Source organism: Pangasianodon hypophthalmus, chromosome 7 (assembly GCF_027358585.1).
Source record: "Pangasianodon hypophthalmus isolate fPanHyp1 chromosome 7, fPanHyp1.pri, whole genome shotgun sequence".
Lineage (NCBI taxonomy): Eukaryota > Metazoa > Chordata > Actinopteri > Siluriformes > Pangasiidae > Pangasianodon > Pangasianodon hypophthalmus.
Window position 1 is genome coordinate 18,141,098 of NC_069716.1, and position 17,233 is coordinate 18,158,330.

Below are 17,233 nucleotides of genomic sequence, written 5' to 3' on the forward strand. Positions count from 1 at the left end.
AACTTTGTACAAGTTGATGTTTTTTTTAGATGCTGCTGAATGAATGCTAATCAGTACAGCTCGGCACCTAATCTGTGGAGAGGGCAACAAATCCATATTGAAGCACTATGAGTCCCCAGCAGCATCCTTTCATCTGAGGTCTTCCTCGCTCCATCCTTCTTTTCTCTCAGCCCTCATACTGTTGCCCATCAGCAAGCCCGCCATCTTTGATCTCCTTTCTCCTGCTCTCACACTCATACCCACCTTTAATCCCTTGCATCCACCCCTATCTTCCCTCCTTCCCTAAAGTCCCGTATCTTTCACTCTAAATGTCCTCCCTATGGCTACACCTCTTCAGGGCCTGAAGGTGCCATCTTTACCCCACAGCCCAGCACAGACCTGATGGGGCTTGCCCATGTAGGGGATAAGCTCAATCCTTCCATCTTAGGAAGAGATACATAGGCAGGCTCTCTAAAGCACCATGGTTTAAGATGGTGCCAGAAGGACAGAGAGATAGAAGAGAGCCGTAAAGGTCAGTAGGCAGATGCTGTGCCTCTGTCCTTCCAGCTGTGTGCTGGAGACATGGCCACTTCTCTGTGTGCCTTTGCCTACATTATTGACTGAGATTATCCCCTTCTTCACACAGTGCCATGGCCCCTCTGCTCATATCTCTGTCTGCTAATGATAGAGCTGGTCTAGCCCGACCCTCCTTATTATGGATATATGTGCAGCCACAGATATATGTCTTGTGTCAAGCATTAAATGGCATTTTCAGGTTTTCTGTCCTCCCTAAGCAGCTCAGGGGTGCTGTTAGGGCTGCAAAAATGAGGAGAGTCTAATGGGTTTGAGTTGTGAAGGTGGAAAAAGCCTCACTCCATCAGGTGAAAGGGTAATACTATTACTTTCTCTTGGGAACCCTTAGACTCTTTTATGTCATTGTGTGCTGCATTGTAGCTCTTATTATCCCTTTGTATTGCATAGACTGATACTCAAAGGTTCCATCTATTAAGCACGGGGAGAGAGGACAAAAGAACAGTGAGGTCTAACTGCAGAGGAGTCAGCGAGTGTGCATGCATCACATGGGCAAGCTTATGGCACTTGGCTTCCCCTGATCTTGGGGAATGATTCTTTTTACTGCCCTGAAATAACTCCCCTGATAGCCAGCAACATGGGCCTGTGTGGAATCAGCAGATTCTCTAGCATCAGCTGCTTAAGAGACTTAACAGTGAAATTACACTTGCCCATACAATTTGCACTTTCATGGGTATAAACTGACACTGACCTCTAATTTTTTTAAGTAAAGGAATAAGAAGATAGGGTATAAGTGTACATGCTGTTCTAGAAAGGTATTATTGTTATTTTCCAATAACAGCATATTTCCTGAAGTATTTTATTCCTGTTCCTCTTATACCACAGCAATTATCCAAGGCTAATATTTTCATTGATTAATGAATGACACGTTGTACGTTGGAATTTTCACAAATCAAGTTAATTCCTGGCCTAACTTATAAACTAAGTATAAACTATCGTTCCCTCACCAGCCTCTCTTTTTTTCTCTCAGTCTTGAAGTTTTTCTTTCTCTCTCAAGAAACTGCAAAGCTCTCTGTTCTAGAGACATTGCTGTGTTGAAGAATGTTTCAGCTTTACCTCCTTCCTCACAGAAAGGTTCACCGTATCAACAATGACATATTTTAAAATCAGTTTATGTGGAGTGTCCACCATACAAGTCCCTGTGTAAGTTGTTACCATAGAAAAAACCTATTAGAATGAGTGTGTTAATATAAACCTTCAGTTCAAGAATTCAACAATAGTGTGGTATAAATAGTAATGATGTCACATTCATAAAAAGTTGGAGAGAGAAAGAGACAGCTTATATTTGTACTTGAAGATTAAAAGAGCAATTTGTTCATGGAGTTTATGATATTTGAAGCACAGCCTTGTCCAGACTGTCAGGACCAGGGGTCAGGAATTGATCAGGATGGGTTCCATCCAGTTAATTGCTAAACTTCTGTCCTACTGCATTTTCCAACTGGCCATCATGCATGCTACATTGCTACTTTGCTTTATTTATTTTCATTTGCTTATTTGCTTAAATAATCATTAAAAATAATCATATACGAGATGATTTAGTCTTTGTAGGGCTGGTAATTACATAGAGAAGGAGTATGATTGAAAATTGTGAAATTCACACCCCTCTCAATCTACTCTAGACATTTATACACCTGTCTATTCTTTGACAGATTAATTTAGATGACAAAGTAATTAATACCTTATTCGAATGACAGATTTTAATTTGTAGCCAAACCCTCATAGACATCCCTGTAATGAGCTAAGTTCCTCTATTTTCAGCTCAAATTTAATGTTATTTTCTGAGGTGGTTGTTAAATCTCAGTACACTTTAATCTCATGTGGAAGATGCCAATTTTAGCTTTCATTCATGTGAATCATTTCAGCTAACAAGTTTAGAGTATGCATAAGAGTATGCATGTTTTATGTATTTTGACTGTGCAATTTCTTACTTTTTCATTTTTTTTCCCTGTTCTTGTTCTTGTCTGGACTGCCAAAGGAAAAGTTTATAATGAACAATTTCTTTGTCATTAAAGGTCAAACACCACAGGAAACCTTAACAGACAACCTTTAAGGCAAATGACTTTGCATACTGTAAATGGTGGGGTTGATTTAGTACCTTATTATAAGGGGATGAGTATTACTCTAATGAGTGTGAATAACAGCAGGTCTCAATCCACAGATTAAACCAAGAAGTCATTCAGTGTCCTAGCATGGTCACTCATTGTGGTTTAATGTGTGTCACTAGATAATTACGTACTGTAAGAAAGAAAGAGGAACTCATTGTTTTACAAGATAATTACAAAGGGTCATCATGACATTTTCATAAGCATTGCATAAAGCAAGTTTTCTCCAGGTTCTCCGGTTTCCTCCCACTGTCCAAAAACCATGCAGGTAGGTGGGTTGGCCACACTTAATTAGCCATAGGAGTGAATGAGTGTGTGAATGTGTATGCATGGTGCCCCGTGATGGACTGCTGTCCCATCCAGGGTGAATTCTTTTGCCTTGCGCCCAGTGTTACTGAGATAGGGTCTGGATCCACCTCGCCCTTGATCAGTAAAAAAACTTTTACTGATGATGAATGAATATACCTTTACAGAAAACAGAGAAAAGAAAAGAACATTTAATTGTCATTATGGCTGGATTGCTCAAGACTGTGGATTGTTAAGGAACCAGTATCAGGATGTACTTATTGATTGAGACTTCAAAGCGCTCCTGTAAGTTGCTCTGGATAAGGGCATCTCCCAAGTGCCATAAATGTAAAAGTAAATGTAAGATTGGTGTAACTATTTCACATTTTATCTGTATCTAGCAAGCTAATTAGACCTCTTCTATGAAGTGTCTTTACTAGTGTATATAAGGGTAAAAAGGTGAATAGGTACCAGCTGCTGTAGGGTACAAAATAAGTTAAAGAAAATATTCCTGTTGTTGGTATATGTGTGTATAGCATTAAATAAATCAGTCCACAGCAACCTATTTACGGCAACCTGTTCTCTAATTCATTTTGAGAAACTTGAGATCTTCAATGGCTTTCTGATTGCCAGGTTAGCCCCACACACACGCACAAACACTGCTATGCTCTAACAGAGACACATATTAGCCCTCAGCTCGGGTGGAGAGACCTGATAACAATCGCTCAAACAGGCTTCTCTGCAGATCTTGGATTGTATGAGAGCTTAGGCGCAGTCCTGCGGGAGCCAAACAGCAAAAAAAAAGGATCTTTGTTCAGGAACAAAAGCAAACTTGTACTTTTTTAAAACAAATAATAAGGATTGCTGTCCACTAGTGTGTGTTCCCATGGCAATGGAGTGTGGGAGAAGGCAGGGTTAAATCTTGTCTTCTTATGTATTCATCCATAGCTGTTGTAACTGTAACATATTTTATCCATAACCAGCAAGTTGTACTTGTCCATGTCCACACAGAGTCACACACACACACACACACACACACACACACACACAAAACAAGAACAACAAAAACAACAGCAGCAATAAAAGTAAGAGTGATGAAAAAGTCATGTGCAAATGAATCTGGATTCTACTTTGTTATACTGCCAGTGGTCAAATAGAGATCTTGATAGATAGCAGTGTGCTGTTTATGTAAACCCCACTGGCAAAAATGACAGAAAAGTCTATTCTTGTTAAAACTTTTTTTTTGGCTTTTTTGGTTTTCCAGAATTTAGCCACACCAACATCCAATGAGTTTTCCCAGGACATCAGACATATCTGAGAAGACACAGAGAAACAGAATTAGTCCTACCTGTTGTTCTATAACTCTGTGTGCTCTGAAACCTCTACTTCATTATATCACATCACTCTTTGCAAAAAGGCAGGGGTCATTTCCTATCAAACATCATCTTCCCACAGCGCTGTATGGATTAGAGTCTGCGGCTGGACTGACCCAAACACTGCCAACACTGAAACCAGTGAAACCAGAGCACAGCTGGGAAAAGAAAGGGTACGAGCCAGAAAACATTAGCATAACTCATCTCAAGGTGCCATTGTCCACCATGCTGACTGCCTTGTGGTTTGAATTTCCTTTTGATGTATCCCTTTACAGCCAGCCTTTTCCCTCAGAGAGTAGGAGTGGCCTTACTTTCAACCCTGACTTACTGGAAAAAAGTGAATATGAGCTATCAAAGCTGTCAAGCATGCCTGTATTTAGAAGGCTGATAAATCTGGTGAATGGAATGTAATCATAGTTTATTGCTGTCCACAGATTCCATGTATCATTTCCACAGATTACTTTGAATTCAAAAACAGAATTACGATATTGAATGCATATGAATATAACGAATGATTTACAGTGGAATAGACCCATGTAGCATATCTCACCACTCAGTGTACAATAATGACTCATGATACTTTAGGGTCTGTGAGCCTTCTATTTATTTGATAATCTCTTTTAAAATGAAAACAGAAAAAATTGTATGCATTAAACTTTTTATACTTTTTAGCTCTTTATTAGCAGATGTGCCACACACAGCAGGGCATGTGTCACAGATCTGTTATCAGCAGTGTACACCCAGCTCTCTGCCTCTCCTGAGTACTGTCACCTGCTTCTGGTTTCTGGTCTTGTTACCAGACTGTATATACCACCTCTCTCTGTAAGGCCTTATACCTATTCATGTGCTTGTCACCTTGTTGAGGCCTTGTCTTGTCTGCTACTTATTCTCTTTATTGCTGTATGATTAGCACTAATATTTAGCCCAACTATTTGTTTAGCATTTAGCATTATCTGGTTTTCTCCATGGTTAGTTTTGTTGTATCCTCCATTGTCTATTCCCCAACTGATTAGCATGAGCATTTAGCCTAGCAATTAGCCTAGCATTTAGGTTTGTCTTGTTTCATCCTGTCTAGAGTTTAGCTTAGCTAAGCCTAGCGTTGTCATTACCCATTTCCTTGTTTGTGGTTTGTCTTTTTTGTCTGGTGTTTGCCTGTTTATTTATTAAAATCCCCTGCACTAGTGTCCATGACTGCCTCTGCCTGGGTCATTACAGCATTATTGATTTAGTTAACAATTGGCCTCTGTGGAGTACTGCCCTCTTGACTTCCATAACCTCTATAGGTAATCCAATTTCTTCCCCTCTGGGGGCATCCCTTCCAGTATATGCACACCGGATACTGCATGAGTGCATGTGCACTTGACTCTTGAGGGATGTCTGTCTACAACAAGATTGAAGATGAACTTATTACTTTTTTTAAAGTACCCCCAAAGGTTATATGAAGAACCTTACAATAGAGTCAAACAGAACCTTACAACAGAATCTGTTTAGGAAGTTAAGAAAATGCATAAAAAATTGAGGAGGGGTAACTCCCTCCCCTATAGGGGTAAGCATATACCAAGTAGTAGTAGAGTTTTAAATATAGGCTGGATAAACCACCAAGCCAACAACCAAAAATCAATAACTGTATGTATGTGTCTTGCTTGCCTCATCCATGTATAAGGAAGGTAAGAACACTTAACTGTTGAAAAATGACATTTTTCTAAGGATTTGATAACAAGTGTGAGGCAGGGATCAAACCAAGTTAAAGGAGTTTGTTAGCACTTCCTCTACAGAGGTCTGATAAAGTGTTCTAGCCTTACAGTATGATTCAAGGGCCTGACCAAGAATGCAACAGCCCAGCGGTAGAAGAAAATGAACTCCTTAGGCCTCTTGATTGGAAAAAGAGATATGATAAGGTATAATGTCTACAGCTGTGATTAGAATAGGTCCTCTGTGAATTTGCATAAATATCAACACCTGGCCTTGACAAGCTGAGAATCCTTGACCAGCACTTAACCTTGGATTTCAGACTGCCTTTCAGAAAACAGGTCTCTATAATTACCCTTTCATCTAAGACAGAAAAGAAACAGGGATAGAAACAGAACACAGAATGTGTGTGTGGATGTGATTTGCTTGTGCTTTTTTTTGCAGCTTGCATGTGTTTATGTGCTTTCAGCCTTGTCCAGAAATGGTTGAGCATTAAGCATTATAGCATTTTAATTTCCATTTGTAGCATCTGTGATCACAGCACTTGTCTATGTTCTTGAGAACATGTTTCCTTGACTTATCAGTCTGTTGACATTTGAAAAAAGTTTTGTTTTTTTTAAATTTGGAATTTAATTGAAAGTACTTACTCTGTTTTGTTATACTTTCATGTTATTTTATAATTTTCTGAATTTTTTATTTATATTTTGACATGTGTATATATATATATATATATATATATATATATATATATATATATATATATATATATATATTCATGTATTTGGATATACAGCATACTGTAATACAAAAGTAAGCATAAGGATATCATAAGGAGATTATATATATATATCCTTATGATATCCTTATGCTTACTTTTGTACTACAATATGCTGTATATCCAAATACATGAATATAGTAGCTCTGCATTGCAAAAGTAAGCAATAGTTAATCACCTGTGATTCATCTCACATTTGCAGCATACTACTCTGGAGAATTAACCCATTTAATCTCACTGATTTATTTCAGCCCTAAGCCCTAACTAACTTTTTTTGGTAACATTGCAGGATACATAAATTACATATTCATCAAATAAAGTAAATGTTGTGTAACGGTAATGAAACAAACTGATTTGTAATTGTTCATCTTCTAAAGCTACTGAAGACAGGGTTTCCACTTTGAAATTTGAATAAGAATATGCCAATCTTATTCAATAGTAATATATTGGAATGAAGAAAGATGACAATAGAGAACAGAGAAACCTACATGAACAGGTTAGTTGTGTGAGCTCCACTAAATTTTTCTAATCACATCCACTCATCACATACACTTTCATTCTCATCTGTCTTACAAACTTCCATGCATAATTTTACGGTTAGTAAACACTTTGATTTTCAGACCACGTTAGATGTTAGATGATGTTAGACCTTGGATTTCTCTTAGAGTTCTCTTTCTCTTTTCATCACACCCAACTGGTTAAAAGTGCCTAAGTTAACACAGGCTGTCACGTCATTTGGGATATAGTTCACCTAAATGGAAGAGAAAGGTCATGTGCCTTCTATTTCTCTTTAAAGTCAGTCATGTCTTGTTTGATTTATGTGGAATTCAGTTTGGATTTGGTTACTCTGTATGAGATCTTTCTTTCTTTCTTTCTTTCTTTCTTTCTTTCTTTCTTCCTTTCTTTCTTTCTTTCTTTCTGTCTTTCTTTCTTTCTTTGTTTCCGAAGTTTTTTCTTGGCTCACTTTACTTTAAGTTTCTTCATAGGAAACAATTTATTCTCATCAGCGAAACAGAACATTGTGCTCTCCTTCAAGGGTTGCCATTGGGGCTTATCTTCTATCATGAGAAACCAACACATTCCATTGGCTCTTTCTCATGTTATGGACGTGACTGCAATATGGAAGGCCTGTTTTTCCCCATGCTGTCAAAATCTAGGTCTGTGATTCCATTGGGAAGTGCTGTCCATTAGGCGCTGTCTACCCAAGGCACAGAAAGTATAAAGGTGCCTTGACTATCGACTGAGACGCAGTTCCACCTGTAAGGCTGCATCCATAATGAGCACAGCCACCTGCGAGGCAGTGTAGGGTTTCCAAGAGCACAGCTAATCTGGTTACTACTACAACACCATCAGAACACAACTTGCCTGCATATTTTTAAAGCACTCTGCTCAGATGCCAGCAGAAAGGTAAGATTTAAGATAACATTTGTTCAAAAAGAGCTCAACTTCATCTCTGTGTAATTAAAGAAAAAAATGTAAAACATCAATGTTTGTTGGCAAAGGATATAAATATTAGCTAACAAATGTGAAATAGTACCATCCTATCAGGCTGGTCACATAGCCAAATGTAGTGTATTCCTTACAATAAGATCATTTATTTTAGAACAGGCTTTAAGACTGATGTGAATTCTCCTGGCCTTGGAAAAGATTGGAAAGATTGGAAAGCCTCCTAATACCATTATTGGAGTTAATACTTCCAAGGATGGTAAATTAAGAAAATATTTAAATGCTATTTAGCCATGTTCTTAAAAGGTTAGGTACTTTCATATTTAGGAACAGATACATACTTAATTCATCTTCAGTAACGATTTTATCCTGGACAGGGTCAAGTTGGATCTGAAGCCTATCTCAGGAACACCTGGGTGTGAGGCAGGAATACACACTGGTTAGAATGCCAGTTTTTTACAGGGTACCATGTACACACATTCACATACTAACACCTGGGGGCAATTTAAAGTCAGCAATTCACCTACTGGCAAGTTTTTGGGAGCTGGGAGGAAACCTGAGAACAAGGAAGAACCCACGAAGTGACAGGGAGAACATGTAACACTCTACACAGACAGTAACCTGAGCTCATGATCAAACCGGGAACCCTGGGTTTGTGATGCGGTAATGCTACCTACTGCACTGAACTGATATTTCCCAGTATTGTTCTTATTGATTTGACTCAGTTTCAATACAGTAGTCTTGAATAACCATGTCTATTTATTTATCTATCTATCTATCTATCTAGTTAGTTAGTTAGTTAGTTAGTTATCTAGCTATAAGTGCACAGTAAACAGGACATCCATTGTAAAATACACATTATACTGTATGCCTGCCCATTCTTTTCATGATTCCCAAAATGCTATTTATCTCTTGAATAATCTTTGACAACCAAAAGTCTCCTTAAATCATCAAAGTGGCACAAACACCCTGGAGCTAGATTAGAATATATTTTCCCCTTCTGTAGTGAAGTGTTTTTGTCTCTCAATCAATCATCTCCTATTTAGGACAGACACGTTTGCAAATGCCTGAAGAAATACACATTAAGGCTTCCCAAATCAAATTTGTGGTAGTTATATTCCCTGTGGTGGTTTCTAAGTGGCTATAGACTTATTGGGCATGATGCAGATGCATCTATAGTGAATTGTGATATTTACAAGCTACTAGGTGCCTTCGGTAGTATATTTTTGAGTTCTTGTTTAGACAAGCTGTCTATTTTTCCTTTTTTACATCACTTGGCTTATGTCAGTTTGGGAAAGAGATGCTCTCTCCTTTCATTTCTGTTATGTTTATTTTCAGACAATTGCCTTAAGCTATAATCTAGGAAAATCTGTCTGTCATGAGATTGATGTGCCACGCCCATGCACTCTGAATGCACCTCTACATTTCTCCTAACTTTTACAGCATTTATTTGTTCCACTCCAATGTGGCACAGTTTGCCCTGCTTTTCCCAGGAATGCCTGTCATATTGAACACTGAAGTGGAGATGTAAAGCTACTTCTGTGCGCGTTTTTTTATATGATTACACAGCTTTTACTCTTGCCTAGTCAGGTCTCATCATCTAATTGTTATGATGAATAGTTTCTGAGTTGACCACTTTGGTAAATGTAAGCGCACTTTTTTAAATTGAACAATGTGGCGGTTTTCTTGGCTGACACCCTCCACTCTCCAAGTGCCTCTTGATCTGATCTACACCTCTCTCTCTTTCTTTTTTCTCTCTATCTCTCTATCTTGTATTCACATGCCAACTTTCTTTAGAGCTCTAGGTTTTGGAATATAAATCCAAAAATGCTATGATAAAAAAAAAATCCAAATGGCAAATGGATTTCTTTGGAAACGCTCAGACTGAAACAGATCAATAAATGCGTCCATAGACCTATGAAAGAGGAAGTCTGCTGTTCTTTGACCATTATGGGGACCTGGGAATCTTCTCACCAGCTCAGTTTGACAGAAGTTCTCAAAAATAGGTGTCCCATCATTATGACACACTTCCTGTCAGTCAGTACTTGGAAGTTTTTGTTTCCTACACTACACTACACAGACCATAGGGAGCAAAAACCAATACTGGAAGATTTATGTCAAAACAAATGAGATGACTTCTATGAAGTGTTCTGTCAAGACAAATAGTGCAATTCCAAGAATTGTTGTCTTGTTTCATAATGAAAATTGATCAGTAAAACTGAGTAACACTATTTGCAATGAATAAATCATTTTCCCTGTATTTTATCCATATCTTACAAGCAATGGATTTGTTTTTACTTACAGCACATTCAGGCCCTTTGAATGTTATAAATACAAATTGGTTTATCACTTTATATTTTTGAGGGCAGTGCAATGGAGCAATGGTAGTAGTCATGAATGCAACTGGACCAGGAGCTCTTCAGTTTAAGAGCACTGAATTTCATGTTCCTATAAGAAGTAGATACAATGAACACATCATCCCAAAAGGTGAACTGACAGGTAGACACTTTGTATAAGATTTCTCAATACATCATGAATGTCTGGTTAGTGAAGACAAAATAATAACTTCCAAGATATGGTTAAGAGGTACAGATACTTTTTCAAAATGTCGTTCCATAATATTGACTGGGATTCTTCTGTCTTCTCTTATTGATGTGAAGTCAAAGCAACATGTTCATCATAAAGTCATCTCACTTTTTGACATAAATCTTCCAGTATTTCTTTATAAAGATTTGTGCAATGCTTATAAATGTGTTGTCAAGGCTCAATGTACTTACCCTTCGAATGTACTTACCCTTCGAATAAAGATAGAAACAAACACTTACTTCAGTAAACTGTCAGAAAGAAATTTCCAGAAACTAAGGTCTCTCGTTTGCTATTAGCCTTAATTGAATAGTATACATGAAATAGTATAGTCCATATTATTATCAATAATATTAATGAGATAGTATAAATATATCAGATCATTTTATTTGAACTTGCCCTCATAAGACTGACATAAATGGGCTGTCATATGCTGTCATTATTATCACAGTTGTGCTCCCATTAGGAGTATGTCTCATGTCATGTTTGATGCCATAACAAATCATGTCACATGACAGCACATGCAATAGCTATTGATAACAAATCATTGAAACCCTTTATGATGCTCTTTTAGGCTTGCTAATAGCATGTTATTAAAGTTAAGATAAAAAAAATTAAGTGTTACAGTTGCATATAAACAATACTAGGTGATTGCAAAAATCAATAGGCTGCAATATGAGAATAAAATAACTAAGAAAGTAATTAATATACTAATATAAAGATATAATATAAATAGATACAGTAGGTGTGCAGATAAACAAATCTGTTCAAATATGTACCTACGAACACATATCAAATTAAAATAAGGCGCCACAATGCAGATGTGCATAAGTTTTTCAAGATACTGGTAAACATTAAATAAGCACTGTGCAAATACATTGTGAAAATTAGAGTGACAATTCAAGATAAACATACTGAAGAGTGCAAGTATGATGCCCTTGTTCAGACTGATGAAGAAAGGATGATGTTGTGCAGTTTGATGGCTTCCGGGAGAAGGGAACTGTGAAAGGGCTCCTTTCTGCACTGAGACAGGAGTCGTCTGCTGCTACTGTGTTCTGTTGTGAATTGATTGTCTCATGGAGTGGCTAGGAGTGGTTCTTCATGATGGCAGAGAGCCTAGCCATTGTCCTCCTCTCCACTGCCATTTCTACTGAGTCCAGATTGAATCCTAGGACTGACGCAGACTTCTTAGAATGCCTTCACATACCTTCACTGCATTTAGTTCTTTTGAAATGAACCCTGCTGAGTTTTCCCCTTTGTTCTGTGTAAACTCTAGAGACTGTTGTGTGTGAAATTCCAGGAGATCAACAGTTTATGAAATACTTAAAGCAGCCTTTCTGTGCCAATATCCACAGAGATCACACTTTTTCTTCCTTCTGATGTTTGATGTGAACATTAACTGAAGCTTTTGACCTATGATTTTTTGAATTGCACTGCTGCCACATAATTGGCTGATTAGATAACTGTATGAATGTGCAGTTGTACAAGTGTTCTTAATAAAGTGTACAGTGAGTGTTTATAGTCAGTTCCTTAAATATTTGGACATTGACAAAATTATTGTTATTTTAGCTGTCTACCACAGTATATGGGAGTTGGAATTAATGAATAATGAATATAAGCTCAAAGTGGAGACCTTCAGCTTTAATTTGAGGGCATTTACACAAATCGAGAAATTACAGCATGTTTTATATGTGGGCTCCAAACTTTTTATATGTGGCCTTCAGTTTTGTGTTCAGCAAGTGGAATGCATTCTCAGTTGGATTCAGGTCAGGTGATTGACTTTAGATTGCCATTGCAGAACATTCCATTTCTTTACCCTAACCCTAAAAAAATCTTGGGTTGCTTTCGAAATATGCTTCGGATCATTGTCCACCTAAACTGTGAAGTGCTATCCAATGAGTTTTGAAGCTGAATTATCTGAGCAGATAATATAGCCCTACATATACACTTCTGAATTCATCCTGCTGCATTTGTTAGCAGTCACATCATTAATAAATACAAAGGAACCAGTTCCACTGGCAGCCATATATGGCTGTAACATAAGATGTGGTGGTATGCTTCATATTATGATCAGTTCCTTCCCTTTTCCATATTCATTTCTTCTTGTACAAGTTGACTTTTGTTGCATCTGTCCATAGGATGTCGTTTCAGAACTGTATGGGCAATTTTATGTGTTTTGGCAAACTCTAATCTGGTCTTTCTGTTTTTGAGGCTTACCAATGGGTTGCATCTTGTGGTAAACCCTCTGTATTTATACACCCCGGCCATTGAACAGCTGATTGTCCAATTACTTTTGGTCCCTTAAAAGGGAGTGGCGGTGGGGCACATACAAAAAGTGGTGTAATTTCCACACCGTCCACCTGGCGGATGTAAATACTCTGAAATTAAAGACAAAAGTCTGTACATTGAGCTGATATTCATCATTTAATTTCTAAAACTCCCATATACTGTGGTAGACAGCTCAAATAACAATAACTTTGTCAATGTCCAAATATTTATGTACCTGACTATATTTAATTGGAACGTAACTGAACATGAATACATTATTTTAAATAAATGGATGTGTTCTGAACAGATACAACTACAGGAACAAATTGGAACTGCACATACTAAGGACAACACCTCAGGTAATATTTTTTCCAAAAATATTGTAATATTACTGGACCACTTCGAATCTCAGACTCAGTGGTAGATGTACTGTAAAGACCAATTTATAGCTTGCGTATTTGTGTCTTTGCGTCATGACACAGAGAGGGGGATTGTGGGTAAACATGGCACACAGAGACGTGCTAGCACACAGTCCTCCCACAAGCTAACTACATGTTGTGCAGACCTGTGGTGCTATGCGTCGGGCAAATGCTGGTGGAGAGGTGTGTCGGTTATGTACACAAAAATGGTTTGATGAGACTTTGTGACATTTCTTCTGTGGGTTTAATCAAATTCAGATTAATATTGTTTATAGATTTTTACAATTACTTACACACATTTCTCAATATTATGTTCACTTTTTCAAAACTGTTTTCAAACCAGCATGTAGCTCAGCACAGCAGTTAACCTTACATCCAAAATGCATTAAAACTATTGAAACACTTCACACACCTCAAAACTAGCTAATTCTATCAGAACACTAGCAAAGGTTCTTTCTCCACAAGAACACTTTATCATTCAGAACAAAATGACCTGAAAAACACTAACATCAGGTAACATCAAGTACCAGATTTATCATTTTGTTTTTGATTTTTATACATAAACCAACATTCCATTACAAAACAAGAACATGGTTTATTGTATGGAATGTACTACAGCATACATTACAGGAATGAATAAAAATTCTGCAACACACTTCAGTGTGTTTTATGTCATTTTTGTAGGGAGTAAATCCAAAGTACAAAATAACTGAAACCATAGAAATTCCAAGAAAATAACAAAAATATGTAAATTTACTGTACATACATAGTGCATACACATGTGAGATATCATATATCACCAAACGCTAAAGATATCCATTTCATGTACAGCACAAAAAGTCATGCCCTGAATTGATTCAGATGAGTATATAATTTACACATGAACAAACAAACACTGTTAAGCAGACTTATCCTTACAATAACTGCTCAATAGTACACTGTGGCATAGTGTCTGTTAGGTATAAGGAGACATGGGGCTCCTAGGTCCAAAGATTTCCCCCTTTGTATAGATAGTAACTAAGTGAAAAACAAAATACCTAAGTTTTTTTTTTTGAATTTGGATTTTAAAAAATGTATTATAAAAAGTACCACCTTGTTTGTTTTTGAACTTATATTGATTAGATTTGAAAACAGCATGTAAACATGTGAAAAGTGAGCTGTAGATACACAGAGTTTTGTTGGCACTTGAGTTTGAGTGAGAAATTAATTCATGGATTTTGAAAGCTAAGGTTATTCAATGCATTTTATGTCAAAGCAATGGAAAGTGAAACACAGTTCAGTCCACATAGACCATTGTTGTGCTAATTGTGTGAAAACGTGAACACTGTATTGATTAATGCAGGTAACTAAATGCAAAATGCTGTAATTCAGAGTAATACTGTTCAAAGCACATCTGAAGTTCAAACAATAAAATGCTAATCTATAAAGTGTAAACAATAGTGTAAACAACTACAATTTTCCCTTGCATCCAGAGCTTTCGGTCTCCTATAGATCAGCTTGTGCTCTGAAACCACTTGCTGAAATTGTAGTTAAAAAAATTAAAACAGCTCACGACAGAAACAAATGAAAAATGCTCTGTAAAAATGGCAGTTTAAATATATTCACTCTGTTAGTTTCCCAGACTGATGTCTTTAATAAAAAATTCTCCTCTGTGATAATACTCTCACACTGAATAGCTAGTGTAAATGAACACAAGCGAGTGTCCCCACATGTTTAATGTAAGCTTCACACTGTGATATGATCACATTGTATTATGGATTTATTTACAGAAAACTATAATCATGATATTGTGTTAATATAAATATATAAAGTGTGAGGCTATATAACAGCTGTAGTTCATCATAATGGCCTGTTTAGTCCTGCAGGATCACACATTTTTTTTCTTCTTCTATAATGGACTCCCAATAAACACACAGTGTAGGTGATGTAAACCACAGCAACTCAATAAAAATATAAGCTAAAGCATGGTAAATTAGTGATTGATAGAACTGTGGATTTAAACACTAGTTAAATTGAAGTGCTTTAATACAAAAGCCGCTCATATTGCTGAATACTGATGAGTTAAAACACTTTAGAGATGCTTACAGTGAAAATTCACTTGGTTTATACTTTTTTCTCCAGCACTTTTGTTTCAAAACAAAATTATGTCCGTGTTATATTCTATTTATGATTCCTACAGAGAAACACGGAGCTCACATTGTTTTTCAGCTCATTGTTGTGTAAATCAATAAATTCTGGTGCGGTTCATGCAACAGCACCTCCTAAAGGACATGTTCACGTTACGTGCAAGTATGAATACTTCACTCTGTGAGAGAGTCTGCGCATGACGTCCTGACATGCTTTCAGAGATGCACACACAGAATTATAAATTGGCCTTAAAACTCTAAGCACTTCAAGAATGACACCATCAGGGCTTGCCGCATTCTTGCACATAATTTCCTCAGTTTTGATGGTGTGTGTATGTGTGTGTGTGTGTGTGTGTGTGTGTGTGTGTGTGTGTAGGGGTGAATATTGGGGTATACTGATGGTCATTGTCATATAGAGGTGACAGAGGGGTTGTGATGAGAAAATGCACTGGGAGATGGGTGAGTTAATGGGTGAGTTGATGGTCCATCATGACTTGATAGCCCATTGTCAATCCTGTCGAAGAAATAATTCAACTCGTTTGCCCTCCTTACACTTTCCTGCTCTTGATGGTCTCTAGGCAATTTGTATCCTGTGATTTACCTTACTCTGTTCCACACCTCTCTCACCTTGCTCCTCTGTAGATTGTTCTCCATTTTCTTCCTGTACACTTCCTTGCACTCTCTGGTTCTCTCCTTCATCTCCTTTTGCACTCATTTCATCTTATACCTAGCAGCATCTCCAAAGGTCCACACCTTCTCATTCAGAAGAACTTTAAGGTCCCTAGTGACTCAGATGTTTTTGTTTGGGAAGCAGCACGAAGTCATAGATGGCACAGCACTATCCATATTGCAGTTGATATAGTCAGTGATACGGTTAGTAAGTCCGTCTCAATGCAGCATGCAATTTTTTTATTTTTTTTTAAATAGTGGACATTGTCTTCAGAAGCCAACCAATAGTAAACAAACACACAAAAATACCTAATAGACTAACTAACCCAGCAAAAAAGAACATTTTCTTTCTGAAATTTTTTTATTAATTCCGTGAATCTAGCAAATTAAAAAAAGAAGAAAACTTTTTAAAACTACTAATACCATTTACAATATATGTGTGATGTGTTTGTCTAGTATATATAAAGGCTATATGCAAAGACAGTTAAAGCCACTAAATTCAAAAAGTTTCAAGGCAACCAAGTGCCACACAACACAGGTGGGATAAAGTAAGGATGGTCTGCATATGTATGTAGCATGGTGAGTCATTAAATAGAAATATGGAAGACTCAATCAACCAATGAGAAACTGGGTTAGGAGCAAGGTATGTGGTAATGGGCTGAACTTGGAGGAAAAGACACCCCCTCCACACTGACATAGCCGTACATACAGCACATGAACAGGACAAATAATAAACAAAGGTTGTAACAGAACACTCCAGAGAGTGGTACCTAAATAGTCCCCCAGCAAATCCATAGCCTCTGAACACCACCTCCTGACCATCTTTGTGGCCACTGGTTGTCTCAGTACCAAAAGCTTGTAAAGAGACAGGGGGTGCACAAAGTTATGATCTGAGTTTACAAAGAGGGAAGTGGAATGGAGCTGCAGT